Consider the following 13,844-nt stretch of genomic DNA (forward strand, 5'->3'; position numbering starts at 1 on the left):
GGACTCTAAGACCAATACTCGACCTCAGACCCATAAAGCTGTAGATACACTCAGATCATTTCCATATGATCACTCTTCAACAAGTGCTCCCACTACTGCATCAAGGCGATTTCCTTGCCACACTAGATCTCAAGGACGCCTACTTCCACATTCCCATACATCCTGCTCACAGGAAGTATCTAAGGTTTGTGGTGGACGGACAATACTACCAGTTCACAGTCCTTCCATTCAGTATAACAACCGCGCCCAGAGTATTCACAAAATGTCTTGCAGTAGTAGCAGCACATCTCAGAAGACAACAAATTCATGTTTTTCCATATCTAGACGACTGGCTAATAAAAGCAAAGTCATTCCACCAATGTGTTCTACACACTCACCAAACCATCCAAATGTTACACAACTTGGGGTTCACAATCAACTATCTCTAGTCTCATCTCCAACCCTCTCATATACACCAATATCTAGGAGCCACCATAAACACCTCCACAGCCCTAGCATATCCCAGTACAGCCAGGATAGCCAGTATACAAGCTCTTATCACACAATTTCAAAACCAACACTTTCTTCCAGCCAGTGTTCATGCAGCTCATAGGCATGATGGCATCTTGCATCTTCATTGTGCCTTATGCAAGACTTCAAATGCGTCCCTTACAGGAATGTCTAGCACGTCAGTGCAACCAGGCTCACAGACAACTCACAGATCTGGTGTTGGTGGACAGCCGCACGCATCGCTCTCTACAGTGGTGGAACATAACAAACTTGTCCAAAGGGCGGCCGTTCCTAGAACATCTTCCACAGATAGTGCTGACAAAAGACGCATCACTCACAGGATGGGGAGCTCATCTCCTCGGACACACCACTCAGGGCAAATGGACCACTCAACAGAAAGTGTTCCATATCAATTACCTAGAACTGCTAGCAGTATTCCTTGCACTAAAATCCTTCCAACTACATGTACAGAACAAGGCTGTCCTCATCCGGACGGACAACATGACAGCCATCTATTGCATACAAAAACAAGGAAACAAAACTGGGTTTAGGCATACATCAGTAAGGACTAGCCTGTAAACGTAAGTAACATCAAAATTACCAATACTGAGTCTCAATTTAATGTCCGCATTTCTTTATCGGAGGACTATATTGAATGAAAACATCATAAGTCTCAAGACCACTTTTTCCGTCTATTTAATAAGTTTGTTTTCTATTATTTAATAGGCACTTTAATTTTTAGTGACTTCAAAAAATGAATTTCAAGAACATATCTTAAGAAAAACCACGAGAAATAGCTGTGAACATAAAAACTTTTTCACTCCAGACACACTCAATTTTTCACCACACTGTCATGTCATACATTCATTCGCATACCATACTGCGCAGTTTCAAACATACATATTTAAACATATCAATCACAAATTATTTTTCAATTCAATCAAGAAATATTTTCACAAAGGCCATAGAAACATTTTTTTGCAAAAATGATACACAAGTGCAAGTTTTTAGGAATTATTTTAAACTCTTATGGCCAAAAAAGCTATGGTCGACGCGTTTCAAGCCCCGTCTATTCTTGGGACTCTCATCAGGACCTAAAAGCTAAACAAACAAGAAAAGACTTAGTACTACTAAAAACCTCTGCACTAACGGTTCAACTGCACAACTTTCCAACATTTGTACCTTTGTTCAAAAGGGAGCATAACGTCCAGGGAAGTCTTTTAAGACCTAGAAGAAAACGACCAATTCAATCAACACAACTTGATAACCATTCACAAGGTCATACATTCTGTTGCGTTTAAACAAGCGTGCTTACTTTATATGTGTCTCATCTAAAAAGTAAGTTCAACAGTTCAGTACCCTAACTCACCTCTAATTAGTGAACTGATCCACCAAGAAACTAATCCCCCCATTCCCGTTCTTTACAGAAACATCTACAATTCAATCACGAGATGAGACACATATAAAGTAAGCACGCTTGTTTAAAAGCAACAGAATGTATGACCTTGTGAATGGTTATCAAGTCGTGCTGATTGAATTGGTCGTTTTCTTCTAGGTCTTAAAAGACTTCCCTGGACGTTATGCTCCCTTTTGAACAAAGGTACAAATGTTGGAAAGTTGTGCAGTTGAACCGTTAGTGCAGAGGTTTTTAGTAGTACTAAGTCTTTTCTTGTTTGCTTAGCTTTTAGGTCCTGATGAGAGTCCCAAGAATAGACGGGGCTTGAAACGCGTCGACCATAGCTTTTTTGGCCAGAAGAGTTTAAAATAATTCCTAAAAACTTGCACTTGTGTATCATTTTTGCAAAAAAATGTTTCTATGGCCTTTGTGAAAATATTTCTTGATTGAATTGAAAAATAATTTGTGATTGATATGTTTAAATATGTATGTTTGAAACTGCGCAGTATGGTATGCGAATGAATGTATGACATGACAGTGTGGTGAAAAATTGAGTGTGTCTGGAGTGAAAAAGTTTTTATGTTCACAGCTATTTCTCGTGGTTTTTCTTAAGATATGTTCTTGAAATTCATTTTTTGAAGTCAGTAAAAATTAAAGTGCCTATTAAATAATAGAAAACAAACTTATTAAATAGACGGAAAAAGTGGTCTTGAGACTCATGTTGTTTTCATTCAATATAGTCCTCCGATAAAGAAATGCGGACATTAAATTGAGACTCAGTATTGGTAATTTTGATGTTACTTACAAAAACAAGGAGGCACACATTCTCTGCAGCTGTCCCAGCTCGCACAGAACATTTGGAGATGGGCCATTCCTCAGAACATATTCCTACTGGCAGAACACCTTCCTGGGGTTCAAAATCAAATTGCCGATCTGTTAAGTCGACAAATACAACAGATCCACGAATGGGAACTACATCCCCAAGTTCTACTGCCCTTTTTCCAAAAATGGGGCCAACCAGAAATAGATCTGTTCGCCACACACGAAAACGCAAAATGCCCAACCTTCGCTGCTAGGTTTCACCACCCGGAGTCAAAGGGCAATGCGATATGGATGAACTGGTCACGCAGATTTGCGGACGCTTCTCCGCCTCTCACTCATTCCACTAGTAGTACGCAAGCTCAGGCAGCAGTCTCTCAAACTGATCCTAGTAGCTCCCACATGGGCACGCCAGCCGTGGTTCACAACACTACTGGAACTCTCTCTAGTTCCACACCAAAAACTGCATCTCTCCCCGTCCTTAATAACCCAGAACCATGGCGAGATCAGACATCCAGATCCAGGTCAACTGAATCCGGCGATCTGGCTCCTGAAGTCCTAGAGTTCGGTTACCTTAACCTGCCACCAGACTGCATGAACATTATAAAAGAAGCCAGAAGACTACTACTAGAGCTTGCTATGCTGCAAAATGGAAAAGATTTGCCATTTACTGCACTAACAATAATATACACCCACTGGATGCATCCATTCAGAACATCATTTGCTACTTACTACACTTGCAAAGATGTAATTTAGCATACTCATCCATACGTCTCCCCCTAGCAGCATTAGCAGCCTACTTACAAAATCGACAGCACTTGTCACTCTTTAGAGTCCCTGCGATCAAAGCCTTCATGGAAGGACTTAAAAGAATGATTCCTCCAAGATTACCACCCTCTCCAGTGTGGAATCTAAACATTGTTCTTACTAGGCTCATGGGACCCCCATTTGAACCCCTGCATAAATGCAAACTGCAGTTCCTCACATGGAAAGTAGCTTTCCTTATCGCTATCACATCCCTCAGAAGGGTAAGTGAAATCCAGGCTTTAACCATACAAGAACCATTCCTACAATTACACCGTAACAAAGTGGTTCTTAGGACAAATCCAAAATTCCTTCCAAAAGTCATATCTCCTTTTCATCTTAACCAATCAGTAGAGTTACCAGTATTCTTTCCAAACCCAGACTCTGTAGCGGAAAGAGCTCTTCATACCTTAGATGTTAAAAGAGCCCTTCTTTACTACATTGACAGAACCAAATCATTCCACAAAACAATTGTTTGTAGCTTTATCTCCACCACATAAGGGCAACCCCATTTCCAAATCTGGGATTGCTAGGTGGATAGTTAAATGTATTCAAATATGCTACCAAAAAGCCAAGCGCACATTACCAACTCCGCCTAGAGCGCATTCCACACGCAAAAGGGGCTTCCATGGCATTGTTAGGGAACATTCCCTTAGAAGACATTTGTAAGGCAGCCACATGATCTACAACACACACCTTCACTAAACACTATTGTGTTGACATGCAAGCAAAGCAACAAGCTTCTGTGGGCCAAGCTGTCCTTAAAACTTTATTTCAAACTGCTGCAACTGATACAGGTGACCACCGCTAGGGGAGATACTGATATATAGTCTATGCTAGTGTGTGATCTGCAGCTCATATGCCTCGAACGGAATATGCTACTTACCAGTATGCATCTGTTCTTGGCATGTAGAGCTGCAGATCCACACACGCCCACCCGCCTCCCCGGGACCTGTATCGGTTCCAGCATTAGCTTACTTAGATATCACACATGGACATCTCTCTCTCTCCTACAAACTCCATCATTTCCCATCATGGCGAAAAACAATCTAACGATGGAGTTGATGCCCATGCGCACTATCGTCCAAGGGAGGAGTCACCTATCTCGTGACCACAAAGACTTCTTCCAAGACAACAACAACGTGTAAACATCCGAGCCCAACACCAGATGGCGATCTACAATGCTAGTGTGTGGATTTGCAGCTCTACATGCCAGGAACAGATGCATACTGGTAAGTAGCATATTCCTTTCCTCTAATTGTTTTTAGCTGAAGTGCTGGTTGTCTTGGAATTCTGCTGGGTTGTCATGGCTTTGTGGGCCTAAATTCCACAATTATCTTGAACAATTTGAGATCATCTTGTTACAGGAAACCCTGGTGGTTAGTAATCTGGAGCTTGAGGAATTTTATGGCTCACACGTGGATGCAGTACAATCTGGATGTGGGCCAAAAGGGTGGATTTGCCATTGATAATAATAAATGTTTATGATGCCAGGCCACAGAGGTGTACAGAAATTGTGTAGTGTGCCTTGACATACATGCCATGCTCATGGTAAGATTTTGAGCTGCATTATATTAGTAGAGTAGAAAGTGAAAATGAGTTCTTCATTGCAAGTGAGTGCATACCAAATACACGCCCTTCTTCTCAATTCTAATACGAATCTAGGGTCGGAATCTCTGTATTTAAAGTCCATGAGCAGTGTTCTCCTATCATGACAAAATGAAAATACGTATATTTTTCATAGCATATTTTACGCCCTGGGCGTTTCTAAACATATTTTACAAGCTGCAGTAGTGATTAGTGCATCCCATTGTTTGGTTTTTCACATACACTGCACTCCCGGTACATCCACTGTTTAAACTGGTGTAAAAGAGCTGATGCCCCATAGATTTAGGAGCAGCATGTGCATGATCCCAGATGAGTGAGAGGAAGGTAAATAAAGCCTTGACATTTAACCCTTCACCAGATGGCAGGAATGCTTGGCTTCTCTTTGTCACTTGTGTAGCATCAATTGCCTTCCTTATACAGCAGTAGCTTATTGATTAAAATATGTACGACATCTAGTGCCCTTCAGCACAGAGAAGGAGATGGCCTTATTAATAAATATGAATGTACCCTGCTGAGTGCCACAACACAAGGTGCTGAAGGGTTGGAGTCAGTTCGAACTGGGAACAAGGCCACGTATTCTTTTGGTTCATTACATTTATTAGACGAGAATCCACAAAGGACACATTGTGAGTTGTAAATGACATTCTGACTTGAGGACTATCCTTTGCAAGTGATTGCAATAACTAGGAGGGGGTGCCTGAAAGGGGCGCCCCCCTCCTCCATTGCATTTGAATGTGTCAATAGTTGCAACCCATTGATCTGATACCGGCTCCCTCAATTAAAATGTATCTAATTTGCACCAGTCCCAGTAGCATAGCTTCCACCATGTGAATGCATATGTTATTCAGGGGACCACAGTTAGTGTTCCCTCCCCCGTTCCCTCATCTTTCAATGAATACCATTTGTTTTGTTGTAAACGGCCCATGTCCCTTAAAAGACAGTGCTGCTTTAAAAACAAAAGAGAATGATAATGGTATCCTGCAGGGTTCCATCCAAGCATTGGAACCATTTTCTGTAAGTCAGAATCGCTTCTGCTTTATTAAAAGTATTGATGCATGCTTGTTCATAACTCTTTCTGAATGGGCATTTAGGGATGCCTCTGATCACTGCATCAGCTGCTTCGCAAAATTAGGAAGAGGGGGTCCATGAAATGTAGACTGCTTAGCAACCCCACTTTAGTCCATTGTGCCTGTAGTTATCGCTTTTTTTAGCAGCTTTATGTTCAAATGAGTAGGATAGCAACTAGATTTTCTGACCCGATTTTGGACATTATAGGTTTTCAATAGCGTGGATGATGCTTCTTAGCCTACAGGTGGGACCAACTGGTCCTCACAGCAGATTATCACATTAATTGGGTTACCTTAGCAACCACACTCGGGACATGGAATGCAAAGAGGAGCAAATGGATCACTTAGATAAACATAACAACAAACGTGTAGAAGAAATTAGGAAATATCTTACATTTAGCAAATGCAGTTGGGGAGTTTTTAAATTTACAATCGGAGACAATACACGTAATTGGGTAGGTAAAAACAGATGTGGTATAGGGAACATTTTGGGAATTAAAACATAGAGTGCTGGACTAGTCGATGGGCTAGAAGAAGCTTGTGCCACGTTTGCTAGTGGCCACTGTATGGCAAAGGCATGTGTTACTGAAGCAACGAAAAACATGAATGATGATTGGCAGCCTCAAGCGTCAAGAAGCCAGTCCTCGTGGAGTAGATCAGCTTTAACTGTATTAAATGAAATGTGTGCATCACATTGAATCCCACCCTACCTTGCTGACAGTAACTTACATCATTTTTTTGAGGTTTGACTCCAATTGTTTGTAGTTTACCTGTTTGCTTTGTTTAATAGCGAACTAGTCCAACTGTTGATTAACCTATCGAGGAAATGGAGGCTAATGGTAAAAGCCCTTTAAACAATGACACTCATTTGTAACTGTTTCGTTGCCTTAGTGATATTATTAGGAAATTGTTTACACAATACCTTCTGTGGTGTAGGCAAGTGATCCGCAGTTGCATCAGGCAGACAGGTCGTGTTTCTGAAGGAAAGCTTCACTTTGTGCCCTTACCTATTAGGTAAAGACTTGTATTGCCACTGTAGAACCTCCTGATTCAATCCAACACTCAACCCCTCGCCCTTCTTTCATTTCTGCTTCATAAATATTTATCTCAGATGCTCTTCACACAAGTCCCTGTCCTCATGATGACCCATGGATTGTTCAATCCAGGTTGAAACGCAGACTTTGTTCAAGTGCCTTATCTAAATCCTCTGGATAGATTTGCAGGCTTCCTGTACCCAAAGCTGTTTACCTGCGGCGGTTTTAATCAGTTGGCGGGGCCGTGTGCAGCACTACGTGGACTGTGTTTAAGTGCCTTAGCTAAATGCTCTGGATACACTTGCAGGTTGACCTAACCCAAAGCTGTTTACGTTTTGCCTCTGCCAGTTCACTGAGCACTGCCCTTTTCTCAGTGCATTTGCATCAGGCTGCCAGGTCGTTTTTATGAAGTGATTTTTCTCTTTGTACTCCATTGTTTTTGCGTTTGGAGAACATCTTAATTCAGTCCAACAGTTCCTCCCTCGCCGTTTTTTCATTTCTGCTGTACAACAGATTTGTCTCAGATGCTCATCAAATACGTCTCTGTCCTGATGATGACCCATGGATTGTTCAATCCAAGTTGAAACGCGGACTGTGTTCAAGTGCCTTATCTAAATCCTCTGGATACATTGACAGGCTGACCTAACCCAAAGGTGTTTACCTTTTGTTTCTGCCACTTCAATGTGTTTTCTTGGTTTTAGGAATACAATGTTGCTATCAAAATTAACACTGTGTTTTCAGCAGTTTAATTATTCATAGAACTGTGAAATAACTAAAATGAATAAAAGCAAGGTGTTCTTTGAATATTGTATTGTTTAATTAAATGATTTTCACAAATGTTCAAGAATGCAGAAGAATTTTTGTTGTATATTGTGTACTTCATCTTAAGTTATCACTTCTGCACCGCAAAACTAAAGCTCTAAATGGTTATCTGTTTTACAGCATAAAGGCACTAGTTGGAGCTAGTCATAGTTTGTGAACAAGTGCTCCTAATACTCTATGTAATAGTAAAGGGCAGCTTGAAAGTAATTTACAAGCTTTTCAATACTTGGCTTGGAGGCACGTTTAAAGGTCCCAAACTGTTTCATTTACAAGGCACTTTTTCCCCTACCACTGGTTCGATACTTTCCTGGAACAAGAATGTGCAAAATATAAGAAATAGTTTGGAGATGGCGTGTAAACACTCAGCATGACAGAGATGATCTAAACTATATACTATGCAAATGCTTTGAAATTAAAATGACACTATGGTACAAAAAGCTGTTTATCAGATGCAAATTGCTCACATTCCCTTCAAGCTTTTTATGCGGCTAAAAATGTAAAATTATTGGATGGTTTTGGGTGTTGATATAATTTTCCATGCCATTAATATGATCACATAGTGAAGGAGTCACTGATGCATGCATTATCAGATAGCGTTCTATACAATAAAGTTGAGCTGAAAACTATAATAGCTTACTTGTACTACTGCAGCAATAAAATGGTAATTCTTTTAAAATCCAAAGGTCCATGAATTTAACTATGCAAAGGTGCATTCAAAGTATTTAAGCATCAAATCATTTTAAATAACCTGTAGGTGCATTAATCACCAGAACTGTATATATTCTGTATTTATGGTTTGGGAATTGTGATTAAAGGTTGTACAGCAATTGATTTGTTTAAACAGTTTTACTGAAAATGTTGTACCTTTAAAACTTTGTCTCAGAACTTGCTTTTTGTATACCTCTTAGGAAAGAATTTTAGGAAGCACTGCCTTTCTTGAAGTTGCACAGTATTGTGATCCTAACAAAAACGGGTTTTTTATTCACTTTCAAAACTATTCGGAATTTAACTGGCTGTGTGTGTGTGTGTGTGTCTGTGTGTGTACATATATATATATATATATGTACCACATGCTTTGATACAATGATAAATGGAGTGATTTTATGGCGCCCGCCAAGTTTGAAAAAGGCTAATCTCGTGGCCGAAACGCGTTACTCGGCAAGCTGTTTTAATTTGAATAAATAAATACTAGAAGATTCCGTGGTGTGTCTGTCCTGTTGTTTTATTCGGAGTAGGAAAGGGATGAAAATATATATATATATATATTCACAGAAAAAACCATAGGTTTCAGGCACGTTATAGTTAGGAATTAGCATTTAAAAAACCTCAGAAATTCACTGAAAAAACCATAGGTTTCAGGGGTGTTATAGTTAGCTGGACTTTTCACTTGTACAAAACCATTGAAATTCCCCCGTTATAGTTAGTTCAGCTAACTATAACTCGCGCGCCCGCAATGCACTGCTGATGACGTCACATATTACATCACTCATGGCATGGTCAGTGACATCACTCATGACATCACTGATGACATCTCAAATGACATCACTGATGACATCATCCAGTGACTGTGTGTTTTTCTGAAAATTAAATATGTTTTATATATGTATATCTCAAGGTCGATGGAAGAATAAATGGGTATATAAGTGTCTAAATGGATGATTTGTTTTTGAAAAATTGATTGTGTAACTCACTGATTAAGTGTATCATAGTGAATACATGGCTTAGTGAGTAATGTTTAAATATGTAAATATCTGTATCAGTCTCTCACTTTGTGTATAAGTGGCTGCATGGATTGGTGAGTAGCTACATGGGTGTCTATATAGGTTATTAGTTGGTTTTTTGAGTATCAGTCTGAGTGTCTGCATGGTTCGGTGGGGGGTATTACGTAGTGCATAGGTGCATGAATGAGGGACACACTGTTTGTATGTGTTGAAGACAGCATGTGTGCAGGACTGTATGGGTGGATGAATGTGTGTAAGGGTGTGTTAGTGAGTGAATGACTGTCTCAATAGTGTCTTTATGAGTAACTACATATGTTTTAAACTAGTATATGTGACTATTGGTGTATATAAGTGAGTATATGTGAGAGTGAGAGATTGAAAGAGTTCCTGTATGAATAAGTATGTGTTTCTATAAGTGATTGTTTAAAAGACTAAGTATGTGTAAGCTTCCGTAGAAGTAAGTGTGGTGGTGTGTGTATAACTGTATATGCAAGTAAATGTATGTTTGATTCTTTATTAGCATGAGTGACTATGTGTGTGAGTAACTCTATGGATGAGTGGCATTGTGTAACAGGATGTATAGGTGTATGAGTACATATGATGAGTGAGTACATGTATGAGTGACTGTATAGGACTGTTGGTGAATGAGTGGATGTGTATGTGGATCTTAGAATTACTGAAGAGGTTGTTGTAACTGGTATTGGTATGTCCATTGTTTTGAAAATTTTAGTCTCTATTTTTGAATGTGTGTATCAAAGGTTATATTAGGGTGAGAGGACGTCTACCACTCTATCACAAGGATGATGTCATCAGTGATGTCATTTGAGATGTCATCAGTGATGTCATGAGTGATGTCACTGACCATGTCATGAGTGATGTAATATGTGACGTCATCAGCAGTGCATTGCGGGCGCACGAGTTATAGTTAGCTGAACTAACTATAACGGGGGAATTTCAATGGTTTTGTACAAGTGAAAAGTCCAGCTAACTATAACACCCCTGAAACCTATGGTTTTTTCAGTGAATTTCTGAGGTTTTTTAAATGCTAATTCCTAACTATAACGTGCCTGAAACCTATGGTTTTTTCTGTGAATTTCAAAGGTTTTTTAAATGCTAATTTCTAACTATGCCTACAGAGATAGGACATGTGAAGAAAGAAGAAAAAATGCACAGAAAGAAAAAAAAGAAGTGCAGAAAGAAGCAACAGAAGTCCTCAAAGACGAAGAAAAGTGCAGGAAGAAGGATAACGTGCAGAAAGAACAAAAAGAAGAGCAGAAAGAAGCCTTGTTGCAAAATCATCCTGTACCCTCAACTTTTTCAGACGGATACTGGTGGTAACTGAGTCTGACTAACCAGTCCTAGAGCCAGTGCTATGTTAAAAGACACTTAGAATACAGTGAAAACACCTACATACACTAGGGAACATTATGCGTTGGGGTCCCCCAGTGATTAGCATGACCTCCTCTGTAAGCCCCTAGTATATAATAGGGCAGGGGGATTAAAACTACCTCTTAAAACAGGCCACAGGGCATTTTTGCACACGTTAACTCAGGCCCCGTCCCCTCCCTTCACCACTGTGTAAACACGCCCTGTGTCCGTTTTTAGTTGGGAGATTAAGTTCATTTGAATCCTGAGGGTCCCTAGGGTCCAACTAGCCCACTAGGTACCTCCAGTAAGTGCCACAGAGCTGCGTTGCAGAGAGGTGTAAAAAGGGGCTTGGCCCCAGAACACCTGTCTGCAGCGCAGCTCCCTGGCGCATACTGGAGATGCCTGTTGGGCTACGTGGCCCTCAGGGACCCTCAGTATTGAAGAGGAATTAATTCCCCAACTTACAACTCGCCAAGGGGCGCGTTTCAGAGTGCTGCAAGGAGGGGGCGTGGCCTCCGGCGCGATGCCAGTCTTTTATTTATTTTAATTTTTTAAGAAGGGGGGCTGTGTGGTTCCCCTTCTTATTCTAATTTATTGGCCCTGATGACCCCATCCCCCAGGGCCTGTCTCCTAATTATATTTTTTTAAACCCAATCCCCAGGGCCGGCCACTGATTTTTATTATTTTAAAAAAATATATATTTATAGACACACCTAGGACATGCTGGACAAACCGTACGTACCTATCACCATGACGATTTGCGTGATATTCATTAAAAGGCGACTATGCATACAATGAATCCACGTGGAATGTATTTACACCACTAGTGAAGCTCTGACATGTCTGATGCCCTACCGTGCCTAATCCCGGTAGACACCCTTTATTTATAAAAACATGGGTAGCTATTGACGGGCACATTTAATACACATGCACACCAAGCCATTCAAAGAGGATTCGACAAAAATTCGACCAAAACTATGCAAGAAACCCCCCTCACGGTTAATAAAACACACATCCACTGCCGGATGTGTAATACTTTTTATTTTACTCTCTGGAAAGGGGACGAACATCACTTGAGAGTCACAGCGCGCTCCTGGCAGAGCCCAATGCTGTGTTACACCCACCATTGCCTGCTGAGTGCCACACACCTCTGTGTTGTATTCCACTAGCTAGTGCATATGCTATGACACTCTCTAGCCCATGTGCACTGTAACACCACCCCGTGAATATGTCATGCCACACTTGTCTTCGCACGGGTTATATTGCCCCATCTAACGTGCCTTCCTCGATGACTATGTTATAACGCACAGTGCTATGCCATACATATTACAATCTGGGATCCATATCTTTGTCACAGTGCATATGCAACGTTACACTCCCCAGCACATATTTTATATTACAACTTTAGAGACTAGTTAGGTTACACAACACTGCCCTGTGCATATTACACTCCAAGGCGCATATCGCATAGCACGCGCTAGTGCCTGTGCTATCTCGCGCTCTCCAATGAATCTGTCATTGCGCACAATGTATTGCATATTATATTTCACGCCCGGTTCATCTTATATCACACTTTTTGGTGCATAGTTTATACCATACACTATATCTAGTTTTCATTTTCGATCGTGCTCTCAGGACTATGTTCTATATAACACTGTTCACCTACCCTTTTCACGGGCATTACATTTTGCGATAGGGGGTGGAGGGTCAGGGGGTGTTTCTGCCAAGTGAGCCCGGAGTCACAGTCACAAACGTCCTCTTCTTCCTGAATAAAAGTGAGATTATGCTGCATACTTGTTCATATTTTAAGTAGTTCGCACAGACACACGTTTTAAAAACAAAGTTCCTACTACCCGCCTTCTCTGAACAGTTAGCTTGCTGCCCCACCCCCCTCCTCCCTATCCTCTGTTGTGTGAATCCATGGACTAGCCTCCTCCCTCCTGCCATGCATGGTCTGATGTGCTGCCACTGCCCTCAATTTAGTATGATGTACCAGTCCACTCCTCCTGCCCTCCATTGCCCAATTCTATGCCCCATCATTGACCTCCTGCTTAAACTCTGTGCTTAGCTTGCTGCCCCTATTCTCCTTCCCCCTGCCCTCCGATGTCTTTGTGCATGTCCCTGCTCCATCCTTTTTGCCCACCATGTTCCATGGACCTGCCACTCCTATCTACTCTGAGTGTTCTCTTGAGCTGCCCTCCCCTCCCACCTGCCTAGCATTGTCAGATGACTGTAACCTGTCCCTGCCACCTCCACCCTGCCTGTCCACATGCCATGCCGCTATCCTCTTCCTCCTGTCCTACATGGTCCATTGTACTGCCACACCCTTCTGCCCTCCCTGGTCTGTTGTGCTGCAACTGCTCCTCCTGCCTGCCCCGTGCGGTCTGTTGTGAGGCCCCTTCCCCTGAACTTTCTTGTCTGTGCACAGGTCCTGACCCTCCCTTCTATCCTCCTTCGTCTTTTGTGCATGCCCCTGCACCCTCCTTCTTGCCCATCATAGTCATTGTGCTGCCACTAACCCTCCCACTTGCCATGCATGGTCTTCTGTGCTGCCATGGCCCCTCCCACCTTCCCTGTGTGGTCAGTTAGCTGCCCCTGACCCCCTCCCACCTCCCCTCCATGGTCTGTGTGTATGCCATCACAGTCTCACTGTTGCTCTTCATGGTGTGTCTTGCTTCTAGTGCCCATCCTGCCTGACCTCCATGGCTATCTTGCT

This window comes from Triturus cristatus, chromosome 6 (genome assembly GCF_964204655.1).
Source record: "Triturus cristatus chromosome 6, aTriCri1.1, whole genome shotgun sequence".
Lineage (NCBI taxonomy): Eukaryota > Metazoa > Chordata > Amphibia > Caudata > Salamandridae > Triturus > Triturus cristatus.